General features: G+C 35.7%; 1 long non-coding RNA gene across 1 annotated transcript in view; it reads right to left on the bottom strand.

The window, feature by feature from the left end:
- LOC135322529 (uncharacterized) overlaps positions 1–24532 on the bottom strand; it is a 316505-nt gene that overhangs the window by 128579 nt on the left and 163394 nt on the right. The window contains exons 6-8 of the long non-coding RNA XR_010383142.1: positions 10447–10567; positions 9169–9238; positions 3679–3788 (exon numbers count right to left, since the gene is read on the bottom strand). This is a non-coding gene — a long non-coding RNA (uncharacterized LOC135322529). The remainder of the gene's footprint in view (positions 1–3678; positions 3789–9168; positions 9239–10446; positions 10568–24532) is intronic.

Raw genomic sequence — 24532 nt, 5'->3', positions numbered from 1 at the left:
TAAAGGTGCCATCTAAAGCAGCACCTATATGTCTGGAGTGTGAGTTGCAGCCTGGTGCAATTCAGCAGTGGGAAAACCAGAGGGAAGAAAGCAACACACCACACGATGCCGCAGAGGGAAATTAGGTGGTCACAGACATGAAATCAAAGACCTACTATCTGAGAAAGGGAAATAAAAGGATGTTACAGACTCAAGGTTTGTGTCCCCCCTCAGCATTCATGTACTGCAGCTCTAATTCCCAATGTGGCTGTATTTAGAGATGGTACTTCTAAGGAAATACTTAGGTTAAATGAGGTCATAAAGGTGGGGCCCTGATCTAACAGGTTTAGTGTTCTTGCAAGAGACACCAGAGATCTTTTTCTCCATCTCAAAGCAAACACACCAAGGAAGGGCCATGTGAAGACAGAGAGAAGCTGGTCCCCTGCAAGTCAGGCAGAGAGACTTCACCAGATATCAAATGAGCCAGAATCTTTATCTTTGACGTCTAGCCTCCAAAATTGTGAGAAAAAAAGTTATCTATTTTTTTCATACCACCCAGTCTATGATATCTTATGACAGCCCGAGTAGACTAATACAGAAATAGAAGGGACAAAGGCAGGAGATAAAGAACTATGAGCTCAAGTTCAGGCCTCACAGATCTGAAAGGCTGGAAGAGGCATTCTCATTATTAAGCCACTAAGCCAAACCTTACACCAGGTCAAAAGTCAATTTATTCTTTTTAAAAAAATTGTTTAGAGATATCCCTTAGGAAACATTGTCTACATTAATAGATTAGTACTTTTTTTTGTTCCTGTAATAAAACTCATCTAGAAAAATACAAGTACTTTTCAAATTGTTTTTGTGTTTGTCTCTATTGGCTACCAATGTATAAAATATGTAAATATGAATAAATCAATCTACTTAGATGCATTAACGTCGCAGGTAATTGGAATGCATTTATTCCATAAGATCAAAAATTACTTTAATTTTCAAATTAAGAATTGAAGACTTACTGAAAAATAAAAAATTCTATTTGTCTTCACAGGTCAATTTTTGTATTCACCAGTCAAATCACTCTCAACTTTCGTTTGTTAAAAACTAAGTTTTTAATATGCATAGCACCTTTGACAATATATGAGGTCAAAGACTCACAGAACGTCAGAATCTGAAAATAATAATATATTGTGTTTTCCAAATCCTTCCATTTATTCCTAAAGAAATAAGCAAAAAGACAAAAATAGTCTTGTGGCCCTATAACCCTCTGTGTTCCTCCTTCCCTAGACTTTTGAAGTGTTTCCCTCTGGTTTTCGCCTTCCCTATAATTTTGTTTCATGCTGGAAATCATGGCAGCTATGTCAAAAACACCTGAATGGCTTGAGTAGGGACTTATTTAGAAAGGGTTTATTGGAAATGGGCTTACTGGAACTTGATATTCATTTAAGTTTAAACTATCTTGTAGGTATCAGTGAATCTAGCTCAAGCTCTAGCTGCGCTTGAGCATGTCAGAGTTACGTAAAAGATGCTGCATAAAAGTTAGGTCCGTGGACATTGCCCATGTGTTGGACAGTCTTTTCATACAGTGTCTAGCAACTTATACCAAGAAGTTACCGTTACAGAGAATGAGATAGACTGGGTTCAAGGGACACACTGATTAAAGAAGGAACACTGGCCTACAATAGTGTACTCAGATATTCAAACACATCTGAAACAATGAAATCCTAAAACCTTTACCTATTTCTATTTAAGGAGATGCAGCATAGTAGACTACCTTATAGATGAGAGGTTCCCTGCTTACGGCTGACTTTAAGAGGAGATTCTAAAAGGCTCAGTTGTGGAGTAAATTTGGCAGTACTATTTTTATCACTATCCTATTCCCTTACAAGACTAACAGCTCTGATTAAGAGTGACACGTGCCCCTTCAGAATATTCAAGATTTGGACAAAATGAGAATCAGGCCAATAATTGAGACTGTTCATACTGGTTAGTGCCAAAATTGGGGGGAGAGAAGAGAGGGGGGAGGGGGGAAGGCAGAGAGAAAGAAGAGCTAACAATTGATTTCCTTACTTCCCTTGGCAAACAAAAGGAAATTCCTAAATGCAGTAGTTCACGTATTCCTGAACATGCTACGTTCAAAGCTACTGAACTTTATACTCTGTGGCTTCATAGTTAGGTTTGACTACCAGGAAAACCTGTACAAACCAACCTTTTCTGAAATTTGCTTCTTTCTTTACCAACTAAATTGACAAGCCAATCAAACTAGTTAAACCATTTGCCAAAGTGGATGCCTCCCTATAAATACAATGAGAGCCCTGCCCGACTCGTGTCTCATTTGCTTCTCCTCTTGTTTCTCATCACACTTTAATAAGGTAAAGGGAGTAATGATCCACACTTAGGCAACCAGCTCATTCTTACCATTCGGAAAAAAAAAAAAATCAATAGAGATGTTTTAGTGAAAACACGAATGAATAATGAATCGATACTAATTTTTTTTTAAAAGATGCAAAATTGAGAAGGAAAAGCAGAGGAAAGTCATGAGGAAGGCAGTGGTAAGACATCATGCATGGTTCACATATCACCAGCTTGATATCCAGCTATCACAATGATCAAAGCACATCCACACTAACCCCATCTCCTGAGACAATAAAAAGGATGTCGGCACAAGCTATTCTCTTAGTCGTCCTCTATTTCAAAATTACTACAGCACCGACTGAGAACCTTAAATACAAAAGCCCAAAATTTGGGCTCTAATTTTGTGTTTCAACAGAATGCTGAGTCATGGCTGCTTAATTTTCTTAGAATATTAAAAAAAAAAAAATCATTACCAAACATGATTTGTGAAGACACATCAACTACAGTAACAGTTACAGAAGCTCTAACTTGGATAGGCTGCAAAGTTTCCCTCTACTGGGTGCAAAGAATAGAAAAAAAACCATTTAAGATGCTAAATCCTGAAGGACTGCATGAGGATATGGCACAGCTGTGGAGGGAAAGCGTTTAGGAGTTTGGAGAAGCTCAGGAAAAGCTTTACAGGGCTACAGTGTAGAGGATTATGCAGTTGTTTAAAGAAAGAGTAGAAGTTGGGCAAATTAAGGAATGAAATTCAAGCGTGACCCTCATGCAGCAGGAAGGTGGGTGTACAATGATTTAGAAACATGTCTGGTGAAGAACAAACACCCAGCCTCTCTACAGAAGAGAACGGAAGGAAAGAATTAGGTAAAAGGCAAACTAAAGAAGCTTAAATTTTACAGTCAGTATTTACAGGTTTTTCTTTTTTCTTTTTTACCCATTTCCAAACTTAGTTCCAAAATCAATATGTAAATAATCTCAATTCCTTGCCACTGACGTGAGGGTGGGGGAGACAATCTGAGCATCAACTACAAGACCGAAGAGATAATAAAGGAGTAGGTTCACTCTCGAAAAATACATTATCTTCTTAGCTTATAGATCAAATAGCTAGGAAATACTTCTAAGTTTGGGAGCAACTGCAGGATTTTAAGCATATGACAATTTAAATGATGCATTAAAATTTTAAAACATTCATGTATGTTATTTCGTGTAATCACTCAGGAAAAAAGCGGTAGAAACAAAGCCGTTTAGGCTATTTTTAGGCTATTACTTTGAACAAAATAAAAGACACTAACAAGATTTTAAAGGAAGAAATCTGCTACACTTGAAAGAAATTAAGACTTTTAAAGTTACCTTGAGATCTGGAGCACAAGCTCAGCAAAACTTAGGAGTGTGGTGGACCTGACGTTGCCTTCCTGAGGGCTGGATAAAGCTCATTCCTCCTGCTTAGCTTTCCACTGGTCCTGAAGATGAAAACATGAAGAAATTTCAAACCACGAGGTTCAGAAGCAGGTCCCTTCAGGTTTGAAGAGGAGAAAGCAGATACAACAGCCAAAGAAGCCAGTGGTTTTCAAGGCTACTCTATCAGCATCACCTGAGAACTGTTAAGCAGTCAGGCCACTGGGCCCGCCCCCTCATTTACTAAATCACTTACTCCTGGGGAAGAGCCCTCGCCTGCTGGTTTGGCAAGCTCTCCAGGTGATTCCAATGTGCGCTCAAGTTTAGAAGCCACTGGTATAGCTAGTGTTCTAGAAGCAACAGAAGCAATTATTTCAGCTCAAGTCCTGAGAGAGTGGCTTCATGATTAAAGAGCCCTGATCAAAAATCCTAGTCTGATAACTCCACGGGTAGCTAAGTATTTCAGTTTGCACATGCCCGAGCAACTCAGTCTTGTTAGAAATGACCCCCTGAAAAGACGTATAGGAAAATAAATCTATTACAAATATCAAAATCAGTAACATTTTTTAATAACACCAAATCCGTTTGATTTTTTCATTTCACTCTTTTTGGGATTACCCATCCCCAACGCTCCTCTCCCTAAACACAAAATCTGCTATGTTAAAATCGAAGAACTTTTATACACAAGGAAAGGAAGATATTAGATTGAGTTTTGTTCCATCATAACATATAGCAATACTTTCCTGCAGATGCATATTCAGCTGAAGAATATCCCTTATACCATTTCACTTAGTAATGTTTTATTATTACTATATTCAGAACTGCCCCTCTCCTGTTTTTGTTTTTTTTTTTTTTTAAAGTGCAGGCCAAGCCAATTGTTTCTAAACTACTTTGACAAATACAATCAAAATAAAAATAAAAATTCCATCTCATATTACCCTTGAATCTTTACTATAAGATACTCAATATTATATACTTGACTAAATATACGATTTTATTTTGAAGCATAGAGTGTTCTAGTTTCCCTGTAGAACATCAGTCTTTCCAAAAAAAAAAGAGAGAGAAAAACTAAAGTCATTGAAGCTTTGAACTCTTATTTCACTCAGTTTCAAAGTCAGGCTAGTTATAAAAGCTTTCGACATAGCATAATATGTTTTATTTCTGCACTATTAACTTTATTTTTATATAGAATTTAGGAATCATATCAAAGGAAATATTTTAAATCATTCCAGACTGTAGGTTAGTACGATGCAGCTTGTATTTATTTATGAAATTTCTCTTTCTGTAACTATCCAAGCTTTATTAAACTTGGTGATTTGAAAAAGGGCCAGTGACCAAACATACCCAAACTGTGAAGGTTTATATGAAAAAATGTATCTTTCTGCTCTGATCCACTTGTTTGGTTTATGGGGATCCCAATAAAATCAGTCAAAGAAAACTTGTGCTTCCAAGTAGTATATTCACGAGCTCTTCTGTCAGAAACAGAGATGCTCAGAAACCCCTCCATGAGAATCACCCTCCCCTTAGTAAGAAAATTCCTCCTCTTGTCAGTTCAAAGTCATTTATGCCGTATCTTGAGATTAGATCTTTCACCTTCTACAAAAAAACTGAGAAGCATCAACTATTGCCATTACAATTGTTTCCCCAAGTAGACATAAAAACTTACGAAGAAGAGACTTCAAATTGTGCAGAGATCACTAAAATGATATTAGTGCTTTCCTAATGGGATAGGGTTAGTTGAAATAGTTTTATATACAGACAGTTATAGTCTTTATTGGGTTTAATCATAAGCTTGTTATACACATAAATGATTCAGAACTTCACATTTCCATTGTGCACAGCCATACTGAGTCACCAAGTCTTGCTATTATACAAGTGATGGAGACATCGAAGGAACAGCCATATTTTTATTGAATTTCACACTCATAATTATCAAATTTATCTTTTCTCCCATTCTTATTCTGGAGGGAAAGTTATGAGTCCTAAAAAAGCATTGTTTCCAACATTTAAGAGTTACTATTTTTTGATCCTCCTTCCCTTCCAACAAAAGAAACTGAATTTTTCAAATTAGAAGTGCACACACACACACACACACAGGAACAAGGACATATATCAATTTATATGATTTAAGTAAACAAGAATGCCAGATAATATTCAATGACATTGTGTTAAGTAAGAGATAAGTAACAGAAAAATCTCTGAATCATGTATAGCAAGACTCAATATTATCAAATATTTAATTCTCCCCATTATATTTTATAAATCCACCTAATTATAGTGAAAATCCAAAGGCGATTTGTCATGAAACTTAATAAGATGGTGCCAATACATATTTGTACCAGATACTGTGGGACAAAACCCCAGATATAAGAAGAGATAACAACTACATTTAAAAATTGGGAAAATTAAATAGAGAGGCTATTGGCAGAAAAAGAAATACACCAAAATCAATATGTTTGAAGATACTCAAGACTTGCCAATGATCAGAGAACTGCAAATTGAAACATAAATGGAGTATCATTTTTCCATCCAACTGGTTCAAAAAAAAAGACAATACCCAGTGCTGATCCTGGTAGGAGTACGGCGAAATAGGCTTAGGGTAACATTTCAAAGTAGCTGTCAAAATTTTAAATATTTACAACTTTTGACATAGCAAAATCATAACTAAGCATCTATCCTTCAGAAATATTTAAACAGAAAGAAAAATATAAAAGTAAATTTAATGCAGCATTACTTACAGCAAAGCATCAGAACTGTAAACCTCCAGGTTTGATACAGGATGAGAATGTGTCCATGACATACAACCTGTTTGTATTTTTATACTTCCAAAAAGAACTACTACATGCATATACATAAAGATATGCATGCTATTAAAAATTTTATAAATGCATAGGGAACAATCTGAAAGGATGATAACACACTATAAACAGAATGATAAAAAATAACTAATATTGAGTAATCACTGTATGCCAGGTACTGGGTATGTATTTCTTATAGATTATCTGTGAATCCTCCCATCAACCTTGTGACTAGGTGGGACTACTTAACAAATATGGAACCTGAAGATAAACATCAAAACTCTCACAATATTACACTGTGGATGAGGGTGAATACCCAAGTGAAGGTAGATTTAAAGTTTTCACTATTGTCTTGCTGGAGTTTTTAAGAAAGAGCACGCATATGGTAGTTTTCTAATTAAAAATAAAGAATCACTACCTAGCCACAGTCTCTTACCTCTCAGACTTCTCAGTAATACCAAAACAGCTATACTACAACACAGAACATGGTAAGTACTTTAGAGAGAGAAATTCTGACTAAGAAGATCATTTATAATGGAGGTAACATTTGAAATAGGCCCTGAAAAATGGGGAGGGCTTCAAAAGGTAGAGATGGGAGGGAAGGACTTAACAGAGCCGCATAAGTAATGACAAAAGGGTGAAAAAGTAAGTAGAAGATGAATCCAGGAAAGGCAAAGAACTGCTGAACGGGATCTGAAGTTGTATTTAGCAGAACAGTAAGAGAGAGGAGAGTTGAGCTGTAGGAGGGCTTAAGTGATTTTGATATATCCAAGAAATGACAAGGTAGAGTAGGAGATAAGGTTGAAGAAGCAAGAGGGCTTGAAGCACCATGATTTATTTAACGAATGACTAGAAAGTCAGCCCTTTGGATTAAACTATAATACCGATTCTTCAAAGAGGTGATTCCCAAACTATAGGCCATGCATCCTTGTAACTGGGCAAGTTTTTCCAAGAAGCTCACAAATCCATATACACAATTAAAAAAAAAATTAGTCTACAGTCTAAACATCTTAAATTTTTAAACTGGGCCTGCTTTCAGGCTGGATCCCACAATGGAAGAAACGATGTGGTCGATTTCTTATTTTCCATCGGAGGCTCTCATTTCTGCTTCCCCACTCCATGGGCTGTAGCTAAGTTTTTCAGGATTGAAATGGGAAAAAGAGGTGAAAGACAAGAAAGCTTCCCTTGACTGGCACAGATATAATTTGGTGTTGGTTTCCACTAGGCTTGCCAATGCAAAAAAATTTTTCTATTTACAGGAGCTTATTTATGAGTTCTTCAGCACACTTCCCTTGCTCTCACTAGCAGTAGCTTTAGCCAAGGCTCTTCATCCTGTGCGTGATTACCTTTTGTTTAGGAAACTCTATAAAGAAGGTTTTATTTTGCGGTCACATCATTCTGCTTGAACAAAAGCTTACATTTTTCCCCCTTGGGAAACAGGATCATCCTTGGCCTGGAATAACTCTGGGCTTACAAAGTATTCCCAAAGCTACTATGTCTTGCTGTTCTATTATGAGAGCCACTACCCAGTCACAAGTCTCTCACCTTTTGGAGTTCTCAGATATAGATATGAAACTATATTCTTTCAGCCAACAATTATTGGAGACACGGGCGAAGTTCTTGTGTGTCTCCTTGAAGCCCCTCTAAGCTTATGTAAGGAGGAAATAGCCTTTTCAAGGTGGAGGAAGGGGTCAACAACATTCTAGCAACTATTTCCATACAAATCCCACCCCTATGTTTGGACACTTCTATGCCAACTGTTTAATACACTTGATGTAGGTGAGGAGCTGAGGATTTTAAAACATATCTTGGATCACCCCACCTTCCTCCTTTTCAAGTCCTGTGGAGATTCCACCCTTGCTTGGGGATGGGGAAATATTTGGCCAAAAATTGTCTTGGGTCTTCTACAAACAAATATTGAGCCCTAATTTAATATCCAGTTACAGAGCTAACTAAACCAGAAATCTCAAATGAAACCTAAAGAGGGCCCTCAGTAAGGTTTGAGGATGGACACAATATAACACAAAATTACATGACTGACTAGATGGGAAAAATATTCTTTAGAGTCAGTTGAAGATATAGCTACAAGAAAACAAGGAAAATCTGTAAGAGACAGTGACTCACATGTGTTCACTGTGATTGCTAACACATGAAATAGTTCTTCATTTCACAGTAAAGTTTCAACTGTCCTTAAATAATCTTTTTATACCCCTTTCTAAAAATCCAGAATTAAAGAGCTCCTGGAGTCATGTCAGCAACATAGATGAATAAAGCATCCTTCATTTTACTGCCAACAATAATTTGGCATCCATCCACAGATAAAAGTATCTTTGTGGGAGCTATGGGATTCAGCATCATATGCCAAGGGACCCAGGAGGACTCTTGCCCATCCATGCATTGGGTAACAGGCATACAGACCTCAGTCCTAGCTGTGGACCCTGCAGTGGCTTGTAAACTGTCACCAGCCCCTCTCAACCACAGCCCAGGAGCCCTTGGCAAACACTGCCTTAGACAGTCACCTACAGACAAAAGAGCCTTCGTGGAAGTATAACTCTCCACTGGAGAATTTCCAGAGGACTACTGCAGAAAAAAAAAAAATGCAAGTTTGGACACATTAGAGAGGGTGAGAGGAACAGTTTGACTTTACCTGATTACTCCCTCCCCTAACGTGGCACTTGCTCAATGCCAAGAAAGATCTTCTCACTCTGGGATTTCTCCTGCAGGGGAAAGTAAAAGTGTGTGAGTGAGCACCTGGCTTCCCCAGCTGTAGAGGATTCTGCCAAAGAGGCCCATTTCTCTCTCACCCTATCCATGAGTTATATGACTGGAGAGTGAGAAGGGGCTGAGAGAGCAGCAGATAGCACCTTTGGAAGGTGTTAAAGCAGCGTGGATCCTCTTAATTACACTGAAACTCTATCAAGAACCCTGCCCATGAGCCACTGGGGATGCCCTGTTCATGGATCCCCTCCAATCAGCCAATGGGCACCTGTATTGGTCTACACATCTTATCCACATACACCCCTATCCTGTGGCCATTCCTTTTTTATGCTCCCAACAGCAAAGACAGCAGCTTTGACAAATAGCTAGTGAGTATTTGCAGAAAGCCAGACAGAATCTGTAGGCCAGGGAGAGACAACAAACTTGAGTTTTACCTCTGCCTTTTGGAAAGTAAAAAAGAGGCTGTCAGCACCTAGCCTGGTGCATTGCAGGATCAAGAAAAAGTATATAAGCTTAAGAATTCTGTCACAAGAGTAAGAAACATCAAGCAGGCATATCCACAGAAGGTCTGAGAAAGCCTCAGAAAATGTAGCAGGCTGATGGAAGGTATTTCTTTATTAAAGTGAGTTGATAAAAAAAGAGAGAGAGAGAGAGAGACAACTGCTACTTCAAATGTAAAAACAGCAACACAAGATTTCAAGAAAAGTGAAAAATCAAGGGAAAATTATACCACCAAAAGATCACAATAATATTCCAATTATTGTCCACAAAGACATGGAGATGGGCAGTTTACCCAATAAAGAACTCAAAATACCTGCTTTAAGGAAAGTCAATGAGCTACAAGAAAACATAAAAAGACAATTCAATGAAATCATAAAAACAATGCATGAAAAAAATGAGAAGTTTAATTAAGGGATAGAAATCACAAAAAAAAATCAAACAGAAATCCTGGAGATGAAGAATACAATAAATGAAGTAAGAAAAAAAGTAACAGACACCATTAAAAGTAGGATGAAACAGAAGAAAGAATCTGTGAATTAGAGGACAGAAACTTTGAAGTTATCTAGTCAGATGAGAACAAAGATAAAAGAACTTAAAAAGAATGAAGAAAGCTGACATGATCTATAGGATACCATCAAAAGAAACAATCTTCAAATTATCGCAGTTACAGAAGGAGAAGAGAGGGAGAAGGGGGAAGAGAACTTACTTTAAACAAATAATGGCTGAGAACTTTCCAAATTGCAGAGGGATTTGATATGCATCATCCCTGAAGCCCACAGGTCACCAAATTCAACTTAAGGAGATCTTCTCCAGGACACATTACAAAACTGTCAAAAATCAAAGAAAGTATCTTAAAAGCAGCAAGAGAAAAGTGACTTGTAACTAACAAAGGTAACCGCATAAGACTATAAGCATGTTTCTCAACAGAAACCTTACAGGCCAGGAGAGAGGGGGATGCTATATTTAATGTGTCAAAAGAAAAAAAACTACCAAACTGAATACCAGCAAAGTTTTTCTTCAGAAATGAAGGATAAATACTTTCCTAGATAAATAAAAGCTGATGGAGTTCATTACCATTAGATCTACTTTATAAAACATATTGAATGGAATTCTTCAAGGTGAAATTAATAGACACTAATCAGTAACATAAAACACATGAAAATGTATAACAAACCAGTAAAGATAAATTTATAGTCAAATTTAGAATACTCCAATAATGTAATACAGATATTAAACACATATTCTAGCATAAAAGCTCAAGGACAAAAGTATTAAAAATAACTGTAGTTACAATAATTTGTTAATGAATACACAATATAAAAAGAAGTAAAATGTGACATAAAAATATATAATTGCAGACTAAGTGGATGAACTTCTGCATGCATTCAAAGTTAAGCTGTTATCGGCATAAAAAGACTGTTATAATTATAAAATGTTCTATGTTAGCCTCATGGTAACCACAAAGCAAAAACCTACTGTAGCTACGCAAAGATAAAGGGAAGGGAATCAAAATGTATCACTACAGAAAAATCAATTCACAACGGAAAGCAGCAAGAGGAAGAAGGGAACAAAGGAATTACAAAACAGCAAGAACATATTGAGGTGACATTAGTAAGTCCTTACTTTAAAAAATGATTCTAAATGTATACAGATTAAAATTTCCAATCAAAAGGCAAAGTATAGCTATATACAATTTTTTTAAAAAGACCCAGCTATGTGCTGCCTACAAGAAACTCACTTCAGCTTTAAGAATACACATAGGCTCAAAGTGAAGGGATGTAAAAAGACATGCCATGCATGTAAAAACCAAAAGACAGGAGGGGTAGCTATAGTAACATCAGATAAAACAGACTTGAAGCCAAAAATTGTAACAAAAAATGTCACTATATAATAATAAAGGCATCAATTCATCAAGAGAATATAACAACTATAAATATATATACACAAACCATGAGAGTACCTAAAAATATTAAGCAAATACTAACAGATGTTGAAGGGAGAAATAGACAACACAATAACAGCAGGGGACTCTAATACCCCACTTTCACCAATGGGTACATCATACAGACAAAAAATCCGTATGTACTTGAACCACACTACAGACCTAATGAATCTAACAGACATGTACAGACAACATATTCCATCCTATAGCATATTCTTCTCAAGTACACACTGAACATTCTCTAGAGCTTATCATATGATAGGTCACAAAACAAGTCCTAGTAAATTTAAGAAGACTAGGATTATGCCAAATATCTTTTGCAATCACAGTACTATGAAATTGGAAATCATTAACAGGAGGAAACGTGAAAATTCACAGATATGTGGAAATCAAACATACACTTCTGAACAACCACTGAAACAAAGAAGGATGAAAAAGAAAAATTCAAAATATCTTCAGAAAAAATGAAAACATAACATACCAAAACTTACAGGTTGCAGCAACAGCAGTTCTAAGAGGAAAGTTTATAGGGAAAAATATCTACATTAAGACAAATAAAAATTTTAAATAAACAAACTAACTTAACCTGGAGGAACTGAAAAATGAAAAACAAATCAAGCCCAAAGTTAACAGAAGGAAGGAAACTGCAAATATCAGAGCAGAAATAAATGAAACTGAGAACAGAAAAATAATAGGTCAATGATCCTAAGAGCTGTTTCTTCAAAAGATAAACAAATTTGACAAACCTTTACCTAGAAATCTTTATAAATAAATAATAAATAGATACCAAGAGAAAAGGAGAAACAAATCAAATAAAATCAGAAATAAAAGGTATTATGACATACAAAAGAAATACAAAGGATGATAAGAGACTACTATAAACAATTATATGCCAATAAATTTGATAACCTAGAAGAAATAGATAAATTCCTAGAAACATACAACCTACAAAAACTAACCATGAAGAAACAGAAAATCTGAAGACACTATTAACAAGTAAGATTGAATCTGTAATCAAAAATCTCCCAACAAAGAAAAGCCCAGGACCAGATGGTTTGTTTGATGAATTCTATCAAACATTTAAAAATAATTAATGCTAATCCTTCACAAACTCTTACAAAAAACTAAAAAGGAGGGAATACTTCCTAACTCATTTTACAAGGCTAGCATTACCCTGATACCAAAGCCAGAAAAGAACACTATAATAAAAGAACTATGGGCCAAAATCCCTAAAGAATATAGATGTAAAAATTTTCAACAAAGTATCAGCAAAACAAATTCAACAGCACAGTAAAAGGGTTATTGACCATGATCAAGCATGATTTATCCCCTGAATATAAGGATGGTTCAACATACACGAATCAGTAAGTGTGATGCATCATATTAACAGAATGAAAGATTAAAAATCATATGATCAGGATTGAACTTGACAAAATTCAACATCCTTTGTTGATTAAGAATTCTCTACAAATTTGGTACCTCAACATTATAAAAGCCTTATATGGCAAGTCCATAGCTAGTATTATACTCAATGGTGAAAAGTTTAAAGCTTTTGCTCTAAGATTAGGAACAAGACAAGAGTGCCCACTCTCACCACTACTATTCAATATAATACCTGGAAGTCTTTGCTGGAGAATTAGGCAAGAAAAAGAAATAAAATGAATATAAATTGGGAGTGAAGAAGTAACATTATTTGTTTGTGTATGATATAATTTTACATATATAAACTCCTAAAGAATCCAGAAAAAAGATGTTAGATTAATCAACAAATTCAGTAAAGTTGCAGGATACCAAATCAACATACAGAAATCATTTTCATTTCTATATACTAAAAACAAAATATTTGAAAAAAAAAAATCCCATTCACAATAGCATTAAAAACAATAAAATACTTAGAAATAAATTTAACCAAGGAGTAGAAAGCTTTGTTCAGTGAAAACTAAAAGATATTGATGAAAGAAACTGAAGCAGATAAAAATAAATGAAGATATCCCATATTCGTATACTAGAAAAATCAATATTGCTAAAATATCCATTCTACCCAAAGCCATCTACAGATTCAGCGTAATCCCTATCAAAATTCCAATGGTATTTTTTTCCCAAAGAAATAGAAAAACAATCCTAAAATTTGTATAGAACCACAAAAGATCCCAAATAGCCAAAGCAATCCTGATAAAGAACAAAGCTGGAGACTTTACAATTCCTAATTTTTTTTATAACTACAAAGTTACAATAATCATAATTGGTATTGGCATAAAAATAGAAATATAGATGATTGGAACCAAATCAACAGCCCAGAAATAAATCCTCCCACATATGGTCAACTTATCTTGACAAGGGAGCTAAGAATGTTCAATAGAGAAGGGATAACTCTCCAATAAATGCTGTTGGGCAAACTGGATAATCAAATGCAGAATAATGAACTGGACACCTACCTTACAGTATACATGAAAATGAACTCAAAATGAATTAAAGACAAACATAAAACCCAGATCCATAACACTCCTAGGAGGAAACAGAAAAAAAGTTTGATACAGATCTTGGTTATAATTTTTTTTAATATGACATCAAAAGTATGAACAACAAAAACAAAAATCAGTAAATGAAGCTACCTAAAACTGAAAAGCTTCTGCACAGCAAAAGAAGCAAAAAACAAAATAAAAAAGCAACATACAGAATGGGAGAAAATATTGGCAAATCATGTATCTGATAAGGGGTTAATATCCAAAATATATAAAGAACTCATACACTTCATTAGCGAAAACAAACAAAAAAACCCCCCAAAATCCCACACAATCTGATTAAAAAATGGACAGAGAAACTACAGAGACATTTTCCCAAAGAAGACATACAAGTGGTCGTTAACAGGCAAAAGGAAAGATTTCAACATTAATAATCATAAGGGAAATGTAAATCAAAACCACAGTGAGATATTATGTCATACCTGTTGGGGGGTTATTATCAAAAAAAAAGATAAAACGTACTGGAGAGGATATGAAGAAAAGGAAACTTTTGTGCACTATTGGTGCAGATACAAATTAGTATAGTTACTATGAAAAACAGTATGTAGGTTCCTAAAAAAGTTAAAAATAGAACTACCATATGATCCGTCAATCTACTTTTGGATATTTGGCCAAAATAATAGAAATCAGGAACTTGAAGAGATATCTGCACTTCCATGTTTACTGTAGCATTATTCACAGTAGCTAGTAGTTGGACTCTGAAGGCATTATGCAGTGAAATCAGACAGAGAAAAACTAATACTATATGATATCACTTATAAGTGAAATCTAAAACAAACAAACAAACAAAAACTCATATAAACAGAGAGTAGAATACTGGGTGCCAGGGATTAGGGGTAGGGGAATTGAGGAGATGTCAGTCAAAGGGTACAAACTTCCAGTTATAGGAAGAATATGAGTATGTTCTAGGAATCTAATATACAGCAATGGTGACTATACTTAACAATACTGTATCATAAACTTGAAAGTTGCTAAAAGAATAGCTTTTTAATGTTTTTACCAAAAAAAAAAAAAGAAGGAGAGAGAGAGAAAGAAATGGTAATTACATGAGGTGGTGGAGGTGCTAACTAACCCTACTATGGTCATCAAATTATCACATTGTATACTTCAAACCTACACAATGTTATATGTCAATTATAACTCAATAAATTTTGGGAAAAATTAATTAAAAATAATCTCCTAACAAATATACACTATGTATAAAATTTAAAAAACAAAGACTTAATTTATAGCACAGGGAACTGTAACAGTATCTTGTAATAACCTATAATGGAAAGAATCTGAAAAAGAATATATATATATAATTTTATTTTATATATATTCTCTCTATATATATATATACTAATCACTTTGCTGGACATCTGAAACTAACACAACATTATAAATCAACTACACGTCAACTTTTTAAAAAATCCCCAAAGGTATTTGAGAAGATAATTAACTAAACTAAATACAAAAGTACTAAAATACTATTTTTGTTCAAATTTTGGTATACCATGTAAATATTCCATATCATCAAATATTAATTTTGAGGGATTTAGTTTGGCTTCCAAACTAGCACACGTTAGAGAATGTTATTCTTGGTCAATAGGGCACCGCTGTCATTCTGCAAATTTTGTACGTGCTTAAATAAGAATTTAAAGGCAATAGTTTCTTAACAGAAGGAGAATGCTACATGTTCTCCACCATACTAGTATTCCTGTCTCTTTTTTTTTGACTGCAGTTAAAATTGTACTTCTAAAACAGGGATCTTGAAGGTCATCTTCTCACTCGGTTGTAGTTAGTAACATACAGACCCTCCTAAAGTATCCTTAGGAACGAACCAAACAACCTAGTTCAGGTGGCAGAGAAGCCACCTCTGCAGGGTTGTTCCCTTCTGTGCCATTTTAATTGCTTTCTGACTTTTACAGAAAGCTGACATTTTCAATGAAGACATCAACACCAAGGCAGAGCCAACACTCATGGCTTTATACTGCCTCACATTTCAGGCTCTTACAAATATTTTTAGCTGGATCAAGTCCATAGTGCTGAATATGCTCTATTACATCCATTCCCATGGAAACAGACACGATGTCACAAACACAGGATTACAAATTTCACTGCCTGATGGGGCAAAAGAAAGAAAAGAAAATCTTCTTTGGCTGAAAGAACATGAGCTTTTATTTGAACAAAAAATCCTGTAGCAGGAGCAAGGAAGACCTAGGACCAAAAAATTACCTTTTCTTTCAAAAAACTGAGTTTTCCCAGAACAGAAAACTGTAGTGTGAAAGCTGGAATGGACCTATTAGGCACACATTTAATGAGAAAATAATTTCTAGTGATGTCAGTTACTTAAGGCTGGAAGTTATTTTCAGGGCTAGTCATTCCATGTTTTTTTCACTGAGCAGCTGCTCGTATGGAAAACCATACATAATACAGTAGCCCACGTATGGACTATGACACCAGACTCTTAACTCTACCCCTTTTAACCATGTTGCTCAGAACCCCTAATAAATCTCTTCTTTGGGCAAAATAACATGAAAACTCCTTCATCTGGCCTTCAAGCTTCTCCAGAGTCTGACTCCAAACCCACTTAGTAACCTTAACATTTAAGACCTTACTGTATGCCCACTGCTTGTACATTTCTGCCATCCATATTTTGCTCCTGTGTTTCCCTCTAAAGTAAAAGTTCTGATCTATTATCTCCACATTTTAAAATTTGACCTATCCTTTAAGTCGTGCATCAAATGTGACTTCCATTTGGAAGCCTTCCTTCATTGCCCTAGCCATGAAAAATTTCCCTCCTGTGATTCCTTATTTCTAACCTTCTTATAAACCTAAGACTCACTGCTTTGAATTAGCTTTCTTTCTTAGACATTTTGTTCCTTCATCACTAGACTATAAGACAAAACATTGAATTTGAAAAACACTTATACATAATGAATGCTTAGTAAATATTACTAAAAGTAACCAGTAAATTATGTTGAAATTTTCCATCTACATACAAATTTAATCTGATTGTATCAGGTCCAGGTAGAATTTAAACTGGAAAAAAAGGTACTTGTAAATTTCAGGGCTGTATTGAAGGGACTGGGGTAATAACTAATTTGAATAACATACTTGATTCAGAAGAACATGGTAAGTCATGGTGAGGAGGATTAATGCTTTAGCGTCTTCCTTTCATAAATGAGAAAATGTATATGCGGAGGCTGTATGGTTTACCCAAGTCACAGTGGAAATCAGAGCAAAAAGCTGGGATTAGAGCTGACAACATCCAAGCCGGTGGCTTCACCCACTCAGCCTTATCTCTAAGAAGCCATCTCTAAGCCTCCAACATAGTAGTTCTGAACTCTCTCATGAGAGTGAGTTGCTGTTGTTTTTTAACAACTCACATCTCTCAATATCCCCCCTGAAAATCAGTCCCAGGAAAAGTCAGAGAACACAGAGAACCAGGAAACTAATATTGGCACATGGCTTTATTTACTTATGAAATTAAAATATTTCCTTTGATAGTGGCTGGGAGGCTTATAGAACTCAAATATTCCATCTCACTTCTCTAATAGAGATGCACACTTTACTGGGAGTGAGTAAATACCAAGGAAGGGACACTTTTTTTTTAAATCTCTTTTAGCCAGAATTTTTGCCAGAATTGACTCTAGATCAGAGATGACGGATGGATGCCAGCATTACTTTCCTTCACAGATCAATCATTTATTTTGCTATAATTTGGATGGTCGAAAGTGATTAAAAGAACAGGGCCAATTATTAAGATATTTGCCTGGGATCAGTTAAAAAGCCTCTAGGTACCTACAATTAGCCGTTTAAATCTTATACACTACTGAATTAAATAAAATCTATTTTCCAAACCTACTGCCTTCAGTAATTTGATGATTACTTCTCTTCTTATTGTAATTAATCTCTGTTTAACCTATGCAGTGCCTGATAAAAAGGAGATAAATATTTTTACTTGAGAAGGAATCATGTAGCTGAGATTTTAATTCAAGTGTACATAAACTGAGTCTATGAGTGGACATAGCTTCAAAAGTATTTGTCAATCATATGTCAAAGAGCTAAGATCTAGACAAAGTGAATTTAGGGAGTGTGGTGTGCAGTTGCAGGCATGGCTCCCAGTGATCCCTGCCTCTTGATATTCATGCCTTTGGGTAATACCCTCCCTGCGCAAAATTGCTGGACCTGGAGACTTGCTTCTAATAAATAGAATATGACAGAGATGCTGGAATGACACTTCTGTTATTAAGTTGCAAAAATCCTGTGACTTCCCTCTTGCTGTCATTCTTTATTGCCTCTTTGACTTGCAGCTTTGATCAAACAAGCTGTCATGCTGCAGAGGCCCATGTGGTGAGGAGTTGAGAGATGCCTATGGCCAAGAGCTAGTAAGGATCTGAGTCCTCCAGTCTTGCGCAAGGAACTGACTTCTACCAACAACCATACAAGTGAGCTTGGAAGCAGATAGTTTCCCAGCTGAGCTTTCCCAGTTGAGTGGGGAGTGGCAGAGTCCCCACTGATAACTGGATTCCAGCTTGTGAGAGGCCTTGAAACAGAGAACCCAGCTAAGACATGCCCATATTCCTGACTCACAGAGATTGTGAAATTATAAATGTGGTTGTTTCAAGACACAAAGTTTTGGTATTTTTTTAATACAGCAATAGATCACAAATACGATATAAAGTAAGATTCTCAGGAAGTTGAGTCTATCAACAGAACCAGGGACACAGCTCATGACCCAGGCAAACTAATCAGTGTATTTCATATCTAAATGCACAGTGATTGGCTTAGATTAGACATGTGACCTAATTTGGACATTCATAGTGAATCTTAAGCCACTGCACAGAATGCTGATAGACACGCTCAAGGAATCATGTAGCCCCAGGAGCAGCTGATAGCTGTCTTGGAACCACAAAAGGAGACATCTTACAATGAATTTGAATCCAAGAAAGACAGTAACAGAAAGAAATTTGGTCCTCGATGACATTACTAGACCCTAGATCAAGTCTTACTTGAAGTAACCATGGCTCTGGGTTTTTCAGTTAAGTGAAATATTATTTAACCTAGGATGAAATGAGTTGTCTGATAATTCACAGCATTAAAATTACCCTAAATGTCATAACTCCCATATTCCTCATGTATTTGAATAATTAAAACTAAGAATTTTAAAAGGCATTAAAAAGCACCCAAAACCTTTTCCAATTAAGTGATAAAATATATCTCCCATAACAGTAACAGTCACAAAAAGCATATATTATAACTAAATATTAATATAGAATTGAACTAAAATGAAGTGCAATGAAAGTAGCAGATAAGCAATTCAAGAAAACATCAACACAATTTAATTGTATTTGTTCTGTAATAATTAAACATCAAAGTCAACACATATAAAAGGGTACTTCTGAGGCAGCAGCAGAAGTGTCTCAGAGCCAACTTTCTTTGAAGATAAGCTATGAATTCTATTAAATAGAAAAATAAAATTGCCCCCTGTGTTGAAGATTTGGAAACTGAAGAGAAGCTTAAATAGCTTTTGAACTATATCAACTGTGTGGGGGATTTTCTAGAAACTTCAGAGAGTTTTCAAACAATTCAATATTATACTTTCTCCCACCTAATTCCTCACTTTATTAATAAAAACTTCTATTAGACTTTATTATTTCAAAGAATGAAAAGAAAATTAAATCCTGAAAGTTACAAGAACCAAGAAAGGATATCCAGGCCCTTATTAGTGAGAAAATGGATCAGTTTCCCTTCTGTGGTGGGAAAAGATGTCCATGCAGCCACCAACCCAAGTAGCAGGGCCGTTTCCACAGGTCTGTCTTTTCGAATGGCCAGCTAAATAGATCATAAATAATCTGATCCAAAGTTTCCGCCCTGATTGCACAAACCAGCGAATTTTTGAAAGTTCTAGAAAACCCTCATATTTCCCCTGTGAACTGGCAAATGTCAAGTATTTTTATAGCAATGTAAAGGGTTCTATTGAGACAAATACCAGGCAAATTTGTTTCTTCCTAAAATCTGTTCAGCAAACTCCACTGCCAGGAGGTAAAGGAATGAAAATTTAATGAAAACCTAATATGTTCTAAGTACCATTTTAATATTAGTTATTTGAAAATAATGCCTGCGGTGTTGTACTTCTGTTATTACCTTTACACATTTTTCTACAACTAATGACATAAATGCACTCCCTCTCCCCTCAGCTATTCCCAAAGAAAACAAGGTTTCCTTCTCAGGACAAGTCTATAAATCAACTCATAATAAATCAGGACAGATGTATACCAAGTCGCCTTAAGAATTCCGAATGACTTCCAAGTCAGGAAGGCTATTAACGTATGTAACGCCGTCTGCCTGAATCAGAAGCAGAGTTGGTCAGCTATGGAATCACAGATCAACTAAGAAGCCAAGCGGCACTTCCAAGGACTACTCAGATCAGCATGTTCCCCTAGTGGAGCAGGACTCTAACTTGCTGCTAATGGATCCCCAAGTAACTTTAGATTATCTAACTTGCTGATTTTAATTGATCTGGGTTGTGCCTAGGACATTGTAATGTTTTTTAAAGCTCCCCAGAGCTGCAACCATATCTCCAAAACTATGATCTGACTTGCCCACGTATTGTAAGGATAAACCCATAGGTTATTGGGAGAGGTGAAGAATGCTTTTCCCTCTGTGTTTCATACTATAGAGGTATAGCATAGGATACCAAGTCATGCTGTGTTTCGAAAATGAAAAAATGAACAAGGTCACTGGAAAAGAAATGCTCTGAATCCTCTTAAGATACAAGGTGAAATTCGAAACAACAAATGCCTAAGGCGTTTCCTCTACCCTCACCCTTTCTTGTGAATCTAATGGCTACTATGGAAGGAGGAAGAATAGAGAGGAGACTGAAAAAAAATCATGGTAATTTATTAAATGAAACTCTGCTTAAATTCTATATGGTGCCATACAAAACATGGCTATCATCGTCGTCATCATCCAACTTTCTTCCACCCAACTGGTCTTGCTTTCATTTACATTAACTTAAAACTCTAGGAGTCATAGCTACAGGGAGAATAAGTAATAAGACTGATGCATAAAATGGTAAATCATATTTGACAGTATATAAAAAGTTACTTTCTACATACCTAATACAAATAATAAATAAAATTATTCAATTAAAAAAATAAGAATCTAATCTAAAATAGTATCGGACTTGCTTCTTTGCAAATAGGCCAAAGCAATCTGAGCAATGAGGAAATTACATGGTGAGGTATATCAGAGTGTTACTGTCTGAGCATGCTTTGGACAGATCTCAGGCAAGCTACACAGTAAGTTAAATTAATAAGTGAAGCATATTTGTAATGAAAGAAGTCTAAGTCTGGCATAGTTATAAATGTAGTGTGCAACAGGTCTTCATAGAGGAACAGCAGAATATAGTATGCATTTGTTCTTATTTTAAGAAAGGCTGTTTCATGACTCTGCCATCCTCACCACAGATCACAGGCCCAGGGCTGGGGGTCAGACTACAAAGCTAGCAATCTATATAGATTACTCAAAAGCTGACTCAGAAGCTAGCAATTTTATATAGATTGATGTTGGTCAATGAGATCAATGAAATTCTCTTTCTCAGGGAGTTTGAATGTATGACTTAGAGAGAGAGAGCGCACTGGTTTTAGAAAAGACAGAAAGGCAAAAACAAAAATCATATAAAGAAAAAAGGAATAGAATTGTGGATCATGGCCAGCGAGCAATCAATTCACCATTCTGATGCAGGACTGGAGGGAGGGTGGAAGAGCGGAGGTGGTGGGGACAGGAACGCCGACACTTATTACTGAGTGCCAGCCACTGCTCTATGTGCTTAACATGTAGGAACTCATTTGACTAACACAACACTGTGAATCAACTATACTTCAATCAAAAAAAAAAAAAAAAAGCCTGCAAAAAATGTTAGCAAGATACCATTTTTATCTGCATTTTATAGAAACTGCAGCACCTGCCCAGCATCTTGGAGCTGAGGATGAGTTGAAGACACAAGCTCCGAGATTAACTGCTTAGGTTTGAATAGTGGCTATGTTGTTATGAGGACCAAATGAGTTAATATTTGTAAATGTGCTTAATATATTGCGTGGCACACAGTGATCAGTAAATAAATGTACAGCGATTACAAATATTTGAACAAACATGTAAAAATGTGAAGCCAGGCAGTCCAAATCTATATTAGTCAGGGATCTCCAGAGAAACACAACCTATAGGATATACATAGATCTCTATAAGGGGAGATGTATTATAGGAACTGGTTTACATGCTTATGGAGGCTGGGAGGTTCCACAGTCTGTCTGCAAGACGAAGAAACAGGAGAGCTGGTGGTATAATTTAGTTTGAGTCCAAAGCCAAAGAACTAGAGGAGCAGATGGTGTAAATCCCAGAACAAGACTGAAAGCATGAGAACCAGAAAGGCTGCTGGTGCAAGTATCAGAGTCTGACGGCCCAAGAACCAAGAGCTCCGATGTCCAAGGGCTGGAGAAGATGGACACCCCAGCTCAAGAAGAGAGGAAGAGAAGTAACCCTTTCTCCACTTTTTTTGTCCTATTCGGGCCCTCAACAAATTGAATAATGCCCACTCACACTGGTGAGAGCAGATCTGCTTTACTCAGTCTGCTGATTCAAATGTTAATCTCTTTCAGAAACACCCATACGGACACATCCTGAAATAATGTTTTACGAGCAACCTGGGCATCCCTTAGCCCAGTCAAGTTGACACAAAAAATTAATCATCACGGATTCCATATCTATGCTCTCAGTCACAATGGCTACATTGTAGAGTGAGAGGAGAAACTGACAGCTGCAATTTTGACAAGAGACAACCAAGGTGTTAAATAAAATCCAGCCATTTTTATAGTCTTCTGGCTTTTTTAATGAGAGGAAAGGAGAAAGGCAGTTTGGCAATTTCTGTAACCTAATATCTTGGAGTGTTTCCCTAAGCCATCAAATCTGCTTTTGGCTTATTTTGCATCAATCTAATAGGAAGAAAAAAAAACTTCCCAGAATTTATTCCTACAAATGTATTTCTCCTTTACACTGGGTGTGTGGAGGATTCTCCAGGGTACCAGATTCCACTGTTTCATTATGTGGCAAATAATCAGTATTGGTAAATAAAATTTTCTTTTTAAATGCCTTGAAAATTATCAAAAAATTTACGCACATCATATAGGTTTGACAAGTGAAAAACAGAACCAGGATGTACATTACTTAATCAAGAACTATTCTAGAGGAATCATTTTAAGGAAAAAAGGTTTTAAATTAATTTGGGGGCAGGGACACAAATGAACTTATTTACAAAACAGAGACAGACTCACAGACATAGAGAACAAGTTTATGGTTACTTGGGGGAAAGGTGGTAGGGAGGGATAAATTGGGAGTTCAGGATCTGTAGATATTAACTACTATATATGAAAGAGATAAACAAGGTCCTACTGAATGAATAGCACAAGGAACTCAATATTCCAAACATTGTAATGGCCTATAATGAAAAAGACTATGAAAAGAAATATATGTATATATGTATGTATAAGTTAATCACTATCCTGTACACCAGAAATTAACACAACACTGTAAATTGACTATACATCAATAAAAAAATCAGTATATTCATTAAGCATTAATAATCAATAGAAGTACTTAAAAACAGAACTCAATCTTACAGTTTGTATTTAAAATTTTCTCAAGTTGAAATATTTATAAATTACTGAGGAAATATCTAACCATTTCATAATTTTAGTACAGAGATACTGGAAGCAGAAAAATTCTTAGGAACAAAAAGACCTGTTTTGTATATTTCTAAAGACAGTAAGTAGAGAAAACATGCTTAAAATTAATATTTAAAATAATTTCTTAAGTCTTTGTGAATACCAAAAAAAAAAAAACCCCAAAAACTACAGGTTGGGTTTAAATACAGAGGTCAGCGTAATAGCCTCATTTTTCTCAATTATGTGAATAATTAGGTAACAGAAAAGATTGTTATTGAATTGCCCAGACACTTGTGTCAAATTGGCCAAGATTAACAGTATTATGTTCATAGCAATTGGAAGACTTTCGTGACAGTACAGCCAAACTATTTTTCCTTCTATTTAAAAATCCATGTAGGTAGCTATTCATGCGTTCAACTGTAACAGATCTATAAACACAAGTCAGTAAGCCAGTGTGGGTAAAATTCAGCTAGACCCCAGTCTGGAGCTATGGAAAAAAGGAATTATTTCTCTGTTTCCTGACCCTACTAAGATAAGAGAGGGCTCAATTTCAATGACACTTAATTCCCATGTGTTTCTCAAAAGCTTAGAGCAGAATTAGATATTGTTTTATCTAATGCC

This window comes from Camelus dromedarius, chromosome 11 (genome assembly GCF_036321535.1).
Source record: "Camelus dromedarius isolate mCamDro1 chromosome 11, mCamDro1.pat, whole genome shotgun sequence".
Taxonomy (NCBI): domain Eukaryota; kingdom Metazoa; phylum Chordata; class Mammalia; order Artiodactyla; family Camelidae; genus Camelus; species Camelus dromedarius.
Note: the sequence above shows the minus strand (reverse complement) of the source record. Positions and strands in the feature narration are given on the sequence as shown.